This window comes from Diceros bicornis, chromosome 10 (assembly GCF_020826845.1).
Source record: "Diceros bicornis minor isolate mBicDic1 chromosome 10, mDicBic1.mat.cur, whole genome shotgun sequence".
Lineage (NCBI taxonomy): Eukaryota > Metazoa > Chordata > Mammalia > Perissodactyla > Rhinocerotidae > Diceros > Diceros bicornis.
This window is the reverse complement of record NC_080749.1, coordinates 9153485-9170065: the sequence shown is the minus strand read 5'-3', so window position 1 is coordinate 9170065 and position 16581 is coordinate 9153485.

Genomic DNA, 16581 nt, shown 5'->3' with positions numbered 1-16581 from the left:
TTTTCTGTCTTTTAAGGCTAAGAGAATAAAGGAAAGCAAGTTTATATTTAAAGTCTTGTTACATTAACTTCTATTTAATATTTCTGGTTATTTTTACTTGTTCCTGTTCAGTTACCAGATTCAGTTACCATCTGGCTTCATTTCCTTATTCCAATACAGCTTTGCCCCCACCTCCCTCCTTTGTGATTTTATTGACATATATATTACATGCATGTTACAGGCCTGCCAATACAATTATTTACTTATTTTCTAATACAAATGCTGTATAATCAGTTAACAGAATAAAGCAGAAAAATATGCATTCACACAGTCTTTTACAGTTATATAATTCCCCTAACTGGTGCTCATTGTTTGTTGGTGTAGATTTAAATTGCTGTCTGAGGTTATTTGCTTTCAACCTGAAGATCTTCATTTAATATTTATTATAAGACTGGTCTGTTAATTTCAATTTCCTTTAGTTTGTGTTTATTTGGAAATGTCTTTTCTAAACTTTCATTTTTGAAAGACATATTTGCTAGATATAAGGATTCTTGGTTGACAGTTCTATTTTTTCTTTCCATACTTAGAATATGTCATCCATCTTCTGTCTACACTATTTCTGATGCAAAATAAGCTATTAGTCTTATTGAGACTATCTTGTATACAATGAGTTATTTTTCCTTTGCTACTTTTCAAGATTTTCTCATTATCTATAGCTTTCAGTATTTTTATTATTACAAGTCTGTTTGTGGATTTATTTATGCTTATCCTATTTGGAGTTTTTTAAGTTTATTTACTGTGTAGATTAATTTTTTTCATAAAATTTAACAAGTTTTCAGCCTTTATTTCTTCAAATATTTTTTCTGCTTTTTCTCTCTGTTCTCTCATTCTAGTACTAAATTCACATGTATGTTTGTGTGCTTAATGGTATTTCACGTTTCTCTGTTCTTTGTTCTTCATTCTTATTTCTCTCTCTTTTAGATTGCATTATCTCTAACAACCTATCTTCAAGTTCACTGACTGTTTCTTTTGCCAGTTCAAATCTACTTGATTTAAGCCCTTCTAATGAATTTCTTTATTTTATTTGTTGTACTTTTTAACTCCAGAATTTCCATTTGGGTCTTATAAAAATAATTTCTATCTGTTTATTGATATATTCTATTTGATAAGACATCACCATCATGCTTTCCTTTACTTCTTAAATGTGGTTTTCTTTAGATTTTTGAACATATTTATAATGGCTTATTGCAGTCTCTGTCTATTAAATCCATCACCGAGCCCCCTCAGAAGCAGTTTCGTTTTCCTGATTTTGTTCTTACATATGGATCATATTTTCCTGTTTGTTTAAATGTCTTATAATTTTTGTTGAAAATGGGACATTTAGATAATATATTGCAGCAATTCTGGATACTAATTCCAGCCCGAATTTAATGCTTGTTATTGTTGATTTTTGTTTGCTTATTTGTTTGATGACTGGGTGGAATATTTTAGTGAAGTTAATCTACCTCATAGTGTGAAGCCTCTAGTGTTAGTCCTCAGAGGGCAGAGCCTTAGACATGCACACAGTCACTTGGGATGACAATGGTTTTGGCAAGGCTCTCTCTGTCTATTTTTTCAATTGCCCTGAAAACTTGTCTGCCTCTGTTGGTATCACATCCAGGTGTTGACTTTGATTTAAAATAGGTTCATTACTCTATTGCTTTTAACCATATCTTGGGCCATAATTGCTCTACAGTCTGATCCAATTAAATCTGGGCCCTTTTACATGGGTAGGTTTCTAGGTTAATCTTTAAAGGTAATGCTTAACCTAGGACGGCTCTTCTTTGCTGTTTATTTCCAAGGTTCTCTCTGGTAAACCAACTGGTCTACAGTTGAACTTCTTGCTCTCATTAAGTGAACTACTTCCTCTTAATTGCTTGCCGCCCAAATCTCCATTGTTTTCAAGAGTGCTCTTAGGCTTGAAATTCCTGACACTCTGTTTCAAATAAAGTAAGTTCCCTTGGGGAGACCTTCAGAGCTTTCTGTTCTTAGGGTATACCACCTCCTGTGGGCAAAATCTCTGAGCTACAGTTCTGGAACTGGGGACAGGAACATCAGCCTGCCTCTCTTGGAGTGACACTCACGATTAATGCATAAAGCACTGTGTATTTTCAACTCCCCCCCCTATTGTGGGACTTCTGCCCTTCAAACAAGCTAGGGCAAGGGAAATCAGGCCCAAACAGTCTAAAAATGTTGTACCTGAAGTAGAACCTTTATTTTATGAACAAGGTCTAGGTGGAGGAAGGGAGACTTCAATTTCTCAGACACACTCACCTGGAATTTAGCCTGTGCAAGTATGTAGCTGGAGAAAATGGGCAATGCTGGTGACCTCTTCCTCCAGTGGAAATACAACAGTCCTTGCCTGGGAGCTGGAGAAAGAGGGAGCCCTGTAATTGTTGGCACAAGCGTGGGATGGGCTTTCTATCAGGTTAAGTGGGGAGGGATTAGGGAAAGAGCATGCTGTGATTAAATGCTACAAAATTTGCCTGTTCTTAACTAGTTTTAATAAATTTTCTTGAATAACTATTTCTTCATTTTCTGTGTGCCACTGAGACAATGTCAAAGACTTTATTTTTTATGGCATTTACCATTATGCTTGTTTAGTCAGGGAGCAGGTCTGTGGATGTCCTCATGCCCTCATCTTGCTTATGTCAACACTTTTTTTCTTTTTTTTCTAATACTCCATATGTACTTTATATTGTTTTGTTTTTTTCAACTTACTTACCTGAAACTTTATGCCTGCTGATTAGTAACTCCTAATTTCCCCCTCCCCCAGTCCTTGGTAACCACCATTTTAGTCTTTGATTTTATGAGTTTGACTATTTTAGATATCTCACATAAATAGAATATGCAGTACTTATCTTTCTATGTCTGGTTTATTTCACTTAGCATAATGTCCTCAAAGTCCATCCGTGTTGTCACATATTGCAGAATTTCCTTATGTTTTTAATAAGGCTGAATAATATTCAATTGTATGTATATACCACACTTGCTTTATTCTTCAGTCTATAACTGGACATTTAGGTTATTTCTACGTCTTGGCTATTGTGAATAGTGTTGCAATGAACATGGGAGTGCTAATATTTCCTCAAGATCCTGATTTCAATTCTTTTGGATATATATCCAGACATGGGATTGCTGGATCATATGGTAGTTTTATTTTTAATTTTTTGAAACACTTCCATAATGTTTTCCATAGAAGCTGCACCATTTTACATTCCCACAAACAGTGTGCAAAGATTCCAATTTCTCCACATCCTTGTGTAGATTTGTATTTTTTTTTTTTTTGATAATAGCATCCTGACAGGTGTGAGGTGATCTCATTCATTGTGGTTTTAACTTGCATTTCACTGATGATTAGTGATGATGAACAGTTTTTCATATACCATTGACCATTTGTATGTCTTCTTTGAAGAATTATCTATTCATGTCCTTAGTCTATTTTTTAATTGAATTATTATGTTTTTTATCATTGAGTTTTATGAGTTTCTTACCTATTTTAGATATTTAGATATTAACCTCTTATCAATTATGTGGTTTGCAAATATTTTCTCCCATTCCATAGGTTGCTGTTTCACTTTGTTGTTTTCTTTGCTGTGCAGAAGCTTTTTAGATTGATGTAGTCTCATCTGTTTATTTTTGTTTTTGTTGCCTGTGCTTTTGCTGTCATATCCATAAAATCCTTGCCAAGACCAATGTCATAAAGCTTTTCTCCTGTGTTTTCTTCTTGGATTTTTTTTAGTTTCAGGTTTGAGTTGATTTTTGTGCATCATGCAAGTTAGAGGTCCAATTTCATTTTTTCACATGTTGATGTTCAATTTTCCCAATGCTATTCGTTTAAGAAACGATTCTTTCTCCATTGTGTATTCTTCACACTCTTGTTAAAAATCAATTGATCTTGTTAAAAATCAATTGTGTACTTATTTCTGGGCTTCTATGCTGTTCCATCGGTCTCTATACCTGTCTTTATGCTGGCACTCTACTGCTTTGACTACTGTAGCTTCATAATCGAATTTGAAATCAGGAAATGTGATGACTATACCTCTGTTCTTTCACATGATTGATTTGGCTATTCATGGTGTTTTGTGGTTCCATATGAATTCTAGAATTGCTTTTTTCTATTTCCATAAAAAATGTATTTCATATTTCCATAAAGATTGCATTGAATCTGTAGTTCTCTTTAGGAAGTACAGATATTTTAACAATATTAAGTCCGTGTACATGGAATGTCTTTCTATTTGTTTTTGTCTTATTAAATTTCTTTCATCAATGTTTTGTAGTTTTGGATAAATAAATCTTTCATCTCCTTAATTAAATTTATTCATTAGTATATATTCTTTTTGGTACTATTGTAAATGGGATTGTGAATCAGCAATCAAAACCTCCCGACAAAGAAAAACCCAAGAGCAGACGGCATCACTGGAGAATTCTACCAAACATTAAAGAAGAATTAATGCCAACGTTTCTGAAACTCTTGCAAAAAATTTAAGAGAAGGAAACACTTCCAAATTCATTTTATAAGGCCAAAATTACCCTGATACCAAAACCAGAAAAATATACCACAAGAAAAGAAAACTAAAAGCCAATATCCCTGAAGATATAGATGCAAAAATCCTCAACAAAATACTATCAAACTGAATCCAACAGCACATTACAAGGATCATACATCATGACCAAGTGGGATTTATTCCTGGGATGCAATGATGATTCAACATACAAAAATCAATTAATGTGATACACCACATCAACAGAATAAAGGATAAAAATTATATGATTGTCTCAATAGATGCAGAAAAAGCATTTGACAAAATTCTACACTCTTTCATGATAAAAACTCTTCAACCAACTAGAAATGGAAGGAAAATACCCAACATAATAAAGTCCATGTATGAAAAGCTCACAGCTATCATCATACTCAATGGTGAAAAACTGAAAGTGTTTCCTCTAAAATCAGGAACAAGGCAAACCTGCCCATTTTCACCACTTCTATTTAACATAGTACTGGAAGTTCTAGTCAGAGCAATTAGAAAAGAACAAGAAATAAAAACCTCTGAATTGGTAAAGAAAGTAAAATTATCCTTCTTTGCTGATGACGTGATCTTATATATAGAAAATCCCACAGATTCCATTGAAAAATTTGTTAAAACTAATAAATTCAGTTAAATCGTAGGATACAAAATCAACTTACAATAATCAGTTGTATTTCTACACACTGTCAATGAACTAACCGAAAAGGAAATTAGGAAAATAATCCCAACACTTTTTAATTCTTTAACATTTATTACCTATACATTGATTTAATTGGTAATAAAAGCAATGATAGTGACAATCTTGCCTTGTTGCTGATTTTAAAGAGAATGCTAATAATATTTCACTATAATAGTATACCTTTTACTTTTGATTTTTTAAACAGCTTTATTGAGATATAATTCACATACCATAGAACTCGCCATTTAAAGTGTATAACTCAATAGTTTTCAGTACATTCACAGATATATGCAACCATCACTGAATCAATTTTAGAACATTTTCATCACCTTAAAAATGAACCTGTACCTATTAGCTATTATCTCACTATCCTCAATGCCCAATCCCAGTTACAACCACTAATCTCTTTTCTGTCTATATACATTTCCCTATACGCATGTAATCATATGATATGTGGTATTTTGTGACTAGTTCCTTCCACTCAGCATAACGTTTTCATTGTTCATCTATGTTGCAGGATTTCATTACTTTTTATGTCTAAATAATATTCCATTGTATGAATATATCACATTTTTGATCCATTCATCAGTTAATGGACATTTGGTTTATTTCCCTCTTGTATTAACCAAAGTTCTTTAGAGAAACAGAACTACTAGAATATATGTGTATAGTGTATATACAATATATATACACTATACACATATGTGTGTGTATATATATATATACATTTGTATATGTATATACACATACATACGTGTTTGTGTGTGTGTGTGCGTGTGCGTGTGTGTGTAGAAAGAAGTTAATTATAAGCAACTAGCTCATGTGACTACAGAGGCTGGTAAGTCTAGATCTGCAGTGTGGGCAAGCAAGTTGGACACTCAGGAAAGCCTGTGGTGCAGTCCCAGTTTGAAGGCTGGTGGACAGAGCCCCTGGAGAGCCGATGGTGCAGATAAATCCCAAAGACTGTCTTCCAGAGAATTCTCTCTTGCCCAGAGAGGCTGATTTTTGTTTTATTCAGGCCTTCAACTGATTTGATGAGGTCTTCCACATTATTGAGGGCATTCTGTTTATTCAGAGCTCACAAATTTATTTATTTTGTTTTTATTTTTTTGTGAGAAAGATCAGCCCTAAGGTAACATTCATGCCAATCGTCCTCTTTTTGCTGAAGAAGACTGGCCCTAGGCTAACATCTATGCCCATCTTCCTCCACTTTATATGGGATGCCGCCACAGCACGGCCTGACAAGCGGTGCATCCTTGCGCACCCGGGATCCAAACCCAGGCCGCCAACAGCAGAGCGCGCACTTCACCGCTTTTCCACGGGGCCGGCCCCCAGAGCTCACAAATTTAAATGTTAATCTCATCCAAAATCAGTCTCCAATTTGACAAATAAAATTAATCATTACACACCTTTTAACAGTTTTCAATAATGCTGCTATAATCATCTGTGTACAAGTTTTGCATAGACATATGTTTTCATTTCTTGTGTAAATATATCTAGGAGTGAAATCCTGGGTCATATGATAGCTCCATGTTTGTTTGAAGAACTATGAGACTATTTTCCATAGTGATTGTACCATTTTACATTCCAGCCAGCAGTGTATTAGAGTTCCTATTTCTCCTTATCTTCACTAATGCTTATTATTATCTGACTTTTTAATTCTAACCATCCCAGTGGGTGTGATGTGATATCCCATTGTGATTTTGATTTGCATTTTTATGATGACAAATGATGGTAAACATCTTCTCAGAAGCTTAGTGGTGATTTGTATATCACCTTGGAGAAATGTCTATTCGGATACTTTAAAATATTTTTAAAATCTTCTAATACTTTTATGTTTTATTTCTTACATATAATTCTTTGATCCATGTTTAGTTATTTTAGTAAATGGTGTGAGGTAATGTTCAACTTCATTCTTTTGCCTGTGGCTATCTATCCAGTTGTCTCAATACCATTTGTTAAAAGGACTGTCTTGCCACATTGAATGATCTTGACCATTGTCAAAGATCAATTGATGATACACACATGAGTTTATTTCTGAGCATTCAATTCTATTTCATTGAATTCCAGTGGCACAGTGTCTTGATTACGATTGCATTGTAGAAAGTTTTGAAATAACGTAAGTCTTCTAATTTTTTTCTTCTTTTCAAGACTATTTTGGCTATTCTGGGTCCCTTGAATTTTAGAATTTACTTGTCAATATCTGACAAGAAACCAGCTGAGATTTATATAGAGTGTGTTGAATCAGTAGTTCAATTTGGAAAATATCGTCATCTACCCAATCAGTATTCATTCTTCTGATCCCTGAACGTGGGATGTTTTTCTATTTATTTAGATATTATTTAATTTCTTTCAAGACTATATTGTTGTTTTTAGGGTATAACTTTTTCCTTTTTTAAAAAAAATTTCCTAAGTATTTTACTTTTTTGATGCTATTTTAAAAGGAATTATTTTATCATTTTTTTAAGTTTGTTTATTGACAGTGTATAGAAATAAAATTGACTTTTTATGTTGGTCTTATATCCTGCATCCATGCTGAATTCATTTATTAGTTATAATAGTTTTATAGTGGATTAGGAAATATCTGTTTTATAGCCTGCTTTTCATCCCAGGCAAAATCTCTGAGCCAGAGCTTTGGACCTGGGGTGGGGACAATGACGTGCTTCTCTCTGGGTTACTGCCTTGCTTTAGAAGCTAACTTCTCAGTGAAGAGGGGACAGTTTGCCTCTCTTGGCATGGAACCACTGCCTTACAAACTAAGCAAGAGTGATTGGGGCCCCAGTATTCTCAGTGTTGTCATGCACAAAACAGAGCTCCCATTCCACAAGTGGGAACTTCAGAGAAGTTATAAATGTGAAAGACAATTTTTTTTTTTAAGTTTCAGAAATAAAATATGGGAAAAAATTGTTTATGACTTCTGAAAAGGAAAATTTTTTAAAATAAAATATCAACAAGTAAATTATATTCTTAGTAAATTTGACTATAGTAAAGAATTTATGTTTTCAAAATATATGAGCAAAAAGATAGACCATATTTTGGGGGAAGATGCTTGAAAGAAATACCTCTTGCAAATGACCAGTTCCAGGAATAAATATAGATCTCCAACCTTTGTATTTATCAAAAATACCTAAAGGACTTCTAAAAGTCATTTTTAAAAAGATAAACAGTCCAATGGAGACATGGCTAAACGTAACAAGCAATACACAAAGGAAAATACCCAGAAATAATCAGATAATGTAAATTAAAACCACAACTAGGTACTATTATTCACTTATTAGGTGGCATAAATAAATAAATTAAACAAAATAAATATTTCGATAAAGTTGAGTGTTTTTTAGGAGATGAAGCAACAAGGATTGTAATACATTTTTGATAAGAAGAAAGTAAGTAAAGACGTTTTGAGAAAAACGATGGCACTAACAAGTCTGAAGTAGCACACATCCTAAATATAATTCTACTCTTCCATCTACATCTTAATGAAATTCAGGCACAGTTAGAGGGAGATTTTTAAAAATATTTATGGTAGTATTGCTTACAATGGCAAAAAAAAAAAAAAAAAAAAGCCAAACAAAGTCAACCAACTGCCAACAATAATTAAATTATAATATTGTAAAACTTGTGTGATAAATCTAAAGCAGTTTTTATAAGATGATTTATAGTCTTAAATACATACCAGAAATAAAGCTGGATATCTATGATTTAGGCATCTGTCTTAATGAGATAAAAAAGAACAAAAAGAAAAGCTAAAACCGTATAGAAATATAAATGTTTCTCAAAGTGCAGAAATCACTGACATAGACATAAAATAGAAAAATGCATCAATAAAGCTAAAAGTTGATTCTGTGAAATGTGTAAAAATTTGATAAATGCTGAGATGAAATAAAAAACACCAGTTATCAATATTAGAACTGCATAAAGGGATACTGCTATAGATTCTACAGACAAAAATATATAATGAAGGGTTATTTTGAACAAATTCCATATTTATAACTTTACTTACAAAAATTGATAGAAGAAAAAGAAAATCAAAATAGTTCTATCAGGAAATTATTAAATAAAATTTCAAAAAATATCTAGACATATAGATAACTTGAGAGATTAATTGATACATTTGAAAAATATCTTCCCAAAACATCAGTATAAACATACATACACACAATAGTCCCAGATAACTAATAAATAAGCCTCCAAGCAGTTAAGGAAGAAATAACACTAATCTTTAGCAGATCCTTCAGTAAATATAGAAAAAGTACTTCCTAAACCTTTTTATGGGGCCAGCATAACTTCAATACCAATATCTGATAATAATATTACAAGAAAGGTGATCTGACGGAACAATTTCTTTTATGAGCACAGATGCAAAATTCCTAAGTAAAATATTAGCAAGTCAAACATAGTGACATATAAAAAAGATGCTATGTCATGCTCAATTAGAATACATTCCAATAATGCAAGCTTGGTTTACAACTTGAAAATCAATCAAGGTAATTCACTTTATTAAAAAGAGAATATGGACAAAAACATAAGCACATCTTGATAGATGCAGAAAGAACATTTGATAAAGTTGAAAAAAATATTCATAATAAAATTCTTAATATACTAGGAATAGAAGGAAATTCTCTCAATCTGACAAAAAATATCCACAAAAAAAATACACTCTAGGGCCAGCCCCTAATGGTTAAGTTTGGCATGCTCCGCTTTGGCGACCTGGGTTTGGTTTGCAGGCCGCGGACCTACACCACTCATCTGTCAGTGGCCATGCTGTGGTGGTGGCTCAGTTACAAAAAGAGGAAGATTGGCAGTGGTTGTTAGCTCACAGTGAATCTTCCTCAAGCAAAAAAAAAAAAAATATATATATATATATATATTTACATATATACATAGTCTATATCATACTGAATGGGGATTCTATTGAAAATTTCCTGCTGAAATTGAAAGCCAGCCACGTGTCTCAGCTCCCTCCTTAGTATTTGGTCTTAGATATCACATGAGGCAAGAGATAACAAAAGAAAGAAAGTTATAAGGACTAGAAATACTTTAATAAAACTTCCATTTATTTGCAGATAGCAAGATTGTGTATATAGATAATTCAAAATAAACTAGAACTAATAGAATCATTAAGTGAATTAGTAAGATCCCCAAGCACAGAGTATATATACCAGCAAAACACAAATCAAAACTAAAATGTAAATAGTGGTACCATTCCAATGGCATATAAACTTCAAATATTGAAAAATAAATTAATAAAAGTATGCAGGACCTCTACACTAAAAAACTCCCAGAAATTATTGAAAGGAACTGAGAAAAACATACATAAATGGAGGGATATACCATGTAAATAGATTGGAAGACGCATTACTCTAAAGAGATTACTTCTTCCTGAATGAATTCATAGATTCATTTAAATTCCAGTGAACAAAACAACTAATTTGGCTAGTTTATTCAAAAATTAATATGAAATGCAAAATATCATGATTAACCAATTCACTATCCTATAACAGCAATGTGAGAGGTCTTTCTCTACCAGATAGCAGTAACTATCATAAAGTCATAGTACCATAATTACACAGTGTGATATTGGCACCAGAGAAGATTAATAGAAGAATGGAATAAAATTAAGAGCTCAGAAGTGACCCAAGCATCTGATTTACAGTAAATTTTTCACAAACAGTCCTTTTCAAAAAATAGTGCTAGCTTCATTTGATAGCCATCTGAAAATAAATTAGTAGTTGAGAGTATTGGAAAACATGTTATTTGTATATTTTATTATTGCTTTATGCTATAAAATCCTGATAATCTTGAAGAAACTTTGTAATAGATTAGATGAGAGATAAAAATGAATCCGCACTTAGGGATTGAAATGAAGATTGTGATAAAAGTCAATCTTACAAATTAGCTCATTTTTGTTTAACCTCCTATTAGTGTTGTGCTGATATATGATTAACAATCAACGGTCTGGGGGAAAAATGTGTACGTAGGTCTGTATACGCTTTCTAAAAATTACTAATATAGAGGATATGAAGCACACAGTATATGAATAATAATAAATCTTACAATATTGTTTATTGTAAATTCCATATAGCCTATTGATTCTCACAAAATGCTTTTGTAGACTTTTGCTGGACTCTGTATTTGTAGCCAAACTACAGCTGCAATTCAACCATGAATTGACAAATAGAGCTGCATCCCAATCCACTAACTCTATTCCCCATAAATGTTTTGTCATTAATCTGGCATGTGATCTACTAGTATACTATTTCTCATTAAACTAAGTATTCTTTGTTAAACTGAAACCACTTTCAGTTTTAGTACTAGACACAAGAATCTTATAAGTTATTTCCCATTATTAACACCTCCACCATCAATTTAAGACTAGACAATCAACAAAACAATAAATCAAGCCCTGATTTGTAGCATCTACCAATTTTTACAGTGTAAATACTCCCACCTTGGCTGATTTCTAGCTACCAAGGTAACGTCACTGAGTTGGGAAGAGAAGTGCAGTAACACATTATATAGTACATCTACACACAGATACAATAGATGCAAACAACCTCAAAAGTATAGAGAATGGTAAAATGCCGTAAAATAATTGGGAAGTGATAAGCTTGAGTATTATTGTTTTTTACAATTTAATTTAATTATAAATATATAATTTAATTTTTAATAATGACTATTTTTAAGGTCCAGCTCTCAAAATTCCTGAAAATTTAACAAGCTAGCTCTAATGCACCATAGCCTCATAAAGCCTTGTCTCCCATCCCCTTTTACAGTAAATTCAGTAGGCTTTGATCACCTTACATTTATTTGTCAGGGTCCAATCATTACTGTCTTATGCTGCTTTAATGGTTTTATTTTTTTCATATTTTCTCTCTAATTACATTATAAAAAGTTCTTTGGGGGGCCGGCCCGGTGGCGCAAGCGGTTAAGTGCGCGCGCTCCGCTGCGGCGGCCCGGGGTTCGCTGGTTCGGATCCCGGGCGCGCACCGACGCACTGCTTGGCAAGCCATGCTGTGGCGGCGTCCCATATAAAGTGGAGGAAGATGGGCACAGATGTTAGCCCAGGGCCGTCTTCCTCAGCAAAAAAAGAGGAGGATTGGCGGATGTTAGCACAGGGCTGATCTCCTCACAAAAAAAAAAAAAAAAAAAAGTTCTTTGGCACACAGATTTGCATTCTCTACTCAATCTAGCATAGACCTTCCTTATCTACAGCTCATAACGCAAACATTTGTTTCTTTCTAACATAGATTCCAAAGGAGCTACTTAAAACCACAATTCTTTCTACACAAAGAAAATGTAGTGGTATATAAAGACAGAAAAGCTATTAAGAATAACCAGATCATCAATGTCAATTATCAATGAATTCTCATGTATTTTAAATTATAAATGTATAAGCAAGCATTGAGGATATTTACTATTAATAATATTAGCTATAATTTATTAAACATCTATGTTCTGACTTTATTAATATTATGCATATATGTATCCTATATATATCCATTTCAGTCTCACAACAAAATCTCCATGTTAGGTACTACATTTTACATTTTGCCAGAGTGTTTCAAATATGTTAAGACTTCCCCCAAGTTTACATATCAAATTAGTAAAAGAGCCAGTATTTAAACTGTGGTCCGTCTGACTGAAAATCTATGCTCTTCGCTACTGCACCACACAGCCTTCCTGTTGTGTCCTACAGACATCTTATTGATCTTACCAAAGAGGGTTTATTATTAATTATTTCTTCAGTGGAGCCTGAGTGGGATATGGAGAATGTGGGTGAAGTGGGAGATAAGAGGAGAGTGCAGGAAGAATAGAGGGTGGTATTTCCTACTGAAACTATGGTATCATGGAGATAGGGAAAAAAAGAAAAAGAAATGAAGAAACCATAACAAAAGTTATGTCCTGGCAGATGTATTAAATCTCTCTCAGCTGACAAACCCAACCTGGAAGGTCTATTATGTACATGAGTGGAGAGGAGGCATGAAGTAGTAGAGTCAGCAAGGCAAAATGCAAAAAATAACAGCACAAACTTAAATTTAAGAACAATTGGAGTGAAAGTGGCAAGTTGTTTGGATAAACTACATCACTATCACATGTGCAAAGTGTCCATTTGTGAAAGTGATCAAGATCCATCTACTGGGTTTTAACAGGATAGAACTTTTCTATTGCTTCCTTATGAATCAAAACCAGTATGCTTGGATGCTCGGCAGCTCTGTGGTATATGAAGTTGTGAACAATGCTTGCTCTTTTTTTCCAGTCACATAAGGTCCATGAGTGGAGAGGAGGGCATGGAGTGGTAGGGTCAACTAGGCAGGTAAGGTCAATATGAAGAGGTAAAATGCATTTGTGGAATTGTGGCAGCACCTCTGGATAATAGCGATGATTTTCCTTGCAATTCCTAAGAAATTTCTGCAGTTCTTCTTTGCCATTTTTCCAATTATTATATATAACAGTAATATTACAATAATTCCAAAATAAATCTCAAAAAATTTACTCTCTGGACCATAACATTGGAAGCTATCAGAGATAATCACTAAAATGAAGAGAGGTAGAGGGGAAGAGGAATAGGAAGATAAAGAGTGTGCGAGCAGGAGAGACAGAGAGAAAGATATTTACATTCTGAAAATGTGGAACAAATGTGGAAAGGTCTAGAGACAAGCATTTTGTGTGGATCATGTGCCAAAATCTGGACTGCTGTGGTGGCTATGGAAATGAGCTGCTTGGATTCCCAGTTGTGGAGAGCATAATTAACTGACAGCCCCAATGGTTGCCCCTCTGGATCTGCTACCATGTTCACATGGAGTCAACACTTTCCACAGCCTACCCCCTAGCAGGGACTGAGCAGAGTGTGGTTACTAACGCAGAGCCATTCTGAGGAGAGACAAAACTTGTCCAGTAGGAATCTTTGGCTCAAGTATTCCCCATTGACTTGACTGTACCTTCTAGGAACTGTGCTGCAATTCTAGATTCTTCATACTGAATCGTCCTTCCTTTCCTCTTCACACAGATGTCATACACGCATTAAGGTATGAAGGTGTTCACCAGCTTCTGCTATACCTCTCCTGCTCCCAGCAATATGTCTAATCTATTCTTGGCAGTCATGAAAAAATTGCCATTGGGTATTTCACATATGTTACCTTATTCAATAATCTCAAATCTCTGAAATTATTTGTGTAATCAATATAAGAGAGTTAAACACTGAAAACTAAATTAGCTAAGCTTACACAGTCAGCAATCTTAGGAGCTGAAATTTAAGTCTAGTCTGATGGACTTTAACTTGTACAATATTTCTACTATGAATTTCAAGAATATAATTCTATTGGAGAACATTTTCTATAAAAGTATTTATAAAACCTATATATTAAAATAAAAATTATAATATAAATGTCAACTGGTCCCTAGAGTCCAAGTATTGTGTTTCTTTTGACTTTTGACTTTCTTTGCCATTAGATTCATAGTTGCTACACTCAAAGAAAATATGGAAAGAGAGATTATTATTTAATTTTGGCAAGAGATTGTATTGGTTTGGTGATGTATAGAAATCACGGAAAAATCTTTGGGAATTTCTAAAGATGGATTATTTTTATCTTTTCCCAAGTCTAGTGATCACATTCATCAACATTAATGAACCTGTTAGTGGGGAAGTAGGTTTAGCATCATCTCCATGAACAAAGTACTTGCATTAGAAAAGATGGTAAGTATTGTCTAGAATAATTAATGACAAAAGATTAACTTCTTTTTCCAATATCTCTGAATGTAGGCCATGGGAAACCTATTAAATGTCACCATAGCAGCTACACTGATAAAATAAGCATATATAGTTTACTTAATAAGGGGCTAAAACGTGGTAGGTACCTATACCATTATGATGACCTGAGGTGATTTGTTTTTTGCTGTTGTTGTTGTAACGAAACTAAAACGGCAAATGTTTTTAGTAAAAACTCTGAATCTATAACTAATATATTCATTAAGAATCTCCTCGGAGGAGAGCCTTATGATATTGTGTCAGTTTTCAAAAGCAGTGTATCTGATGCCTTCTTTATGAAGCTTTCTGAGATAATCCTACATAGGTGTGATGCCTGTATTAGTTGGGATTCTCCAGAGAAATAGAATCAATAGGAGGTGTGTATATTTACAGTAACATATTTACTTTAAAGAATTGGCTAATGCAATTACGGAGGCTGGCAAATTTAAAATCTGCAGGATGGTCTGGCAGGCTGGAGACCCAGAGAAAAACTTGATGTTGCAGTTCAAGTCCAAACGCCATCAGGCTGAAGACCTAGGAAAGAGCCAGTGTTTCAGTTCAAGTCTGAAGGCCTTCTGCAGCAGAATTCCCTCTTGCTAGTGGAAGGTCAGTGTTTTGTTCTATTTAAGCCTTCAACTAATTGGATAAGGTTCACCCACATTATGGAGGTCAATCTGCTTTACTTAAAGCTCACCTATTTAAATATTAATCTCATCCAAAAATTCTCTCACAGAAATATCCAGAATAATGTTTTACCACATATCTGGGCACCATGATCCAGCCAAAATGACACATAAAAGTAATCATCATAAGTCCACCCCTTGTCAAATTGATACCCACATGCATCTTCTTAACTCATACTTAATCTCCAAATAAAGAGTTTAACAAGGTCATACATCTGACTAACATGATACAACTATCTTGTTTACAACCAAAAATGCCCTAACTCTTTCCTCAGAAGAGGATGCAAAGCCCTTGGGTGATGTTTACTTTTCTCCTTGAGATCCTATAACTTAAATGCCATGATATAAATTTAACAATATTCAAATACTGTGATATAAAGTCAATACATCTTATATTACATGAGAGAGGAAAGAAAAAACACTAATTTATATGCAGACACATATTCATAACATAATAAGGAAGAAATACTCATGACAATTACAGCCCTCATTTCTGTAGTTGATTACATTGTTGAAACTGGTTTTTATAACTATCTTTCACTACCCATTCTGTATTGCTTTTGCCCTCAGCAAGTACCTCAGCTAGTCATGGCTCTCTACTTGGTGAGGTGACCAAAACCTTCATTCCTAAAGGGTCTGGGTCATTAGTACACATGCCTTTATTGGGTTATTGCAGTTTTACATTGAGTTTAATCACAGGGAATAGTTATACAAAGAGACATCATAAGGGATCTCCCGTATTCCAGATATACTCTTCCTTACCTGTTTTGGAGAAGCAGTCTAACTTCTCCTTGGTAGTCAGGATCAATCATTCCAGCCAACACTGTAATTTTCTTATTTGCCTGTTGAATTAGAGGAATGAGGAGCCCAAAGTGGCTAGGTGGCAGTCTTAACTTCCAATTCAATGGAATCATTGTTGTGTCTCCT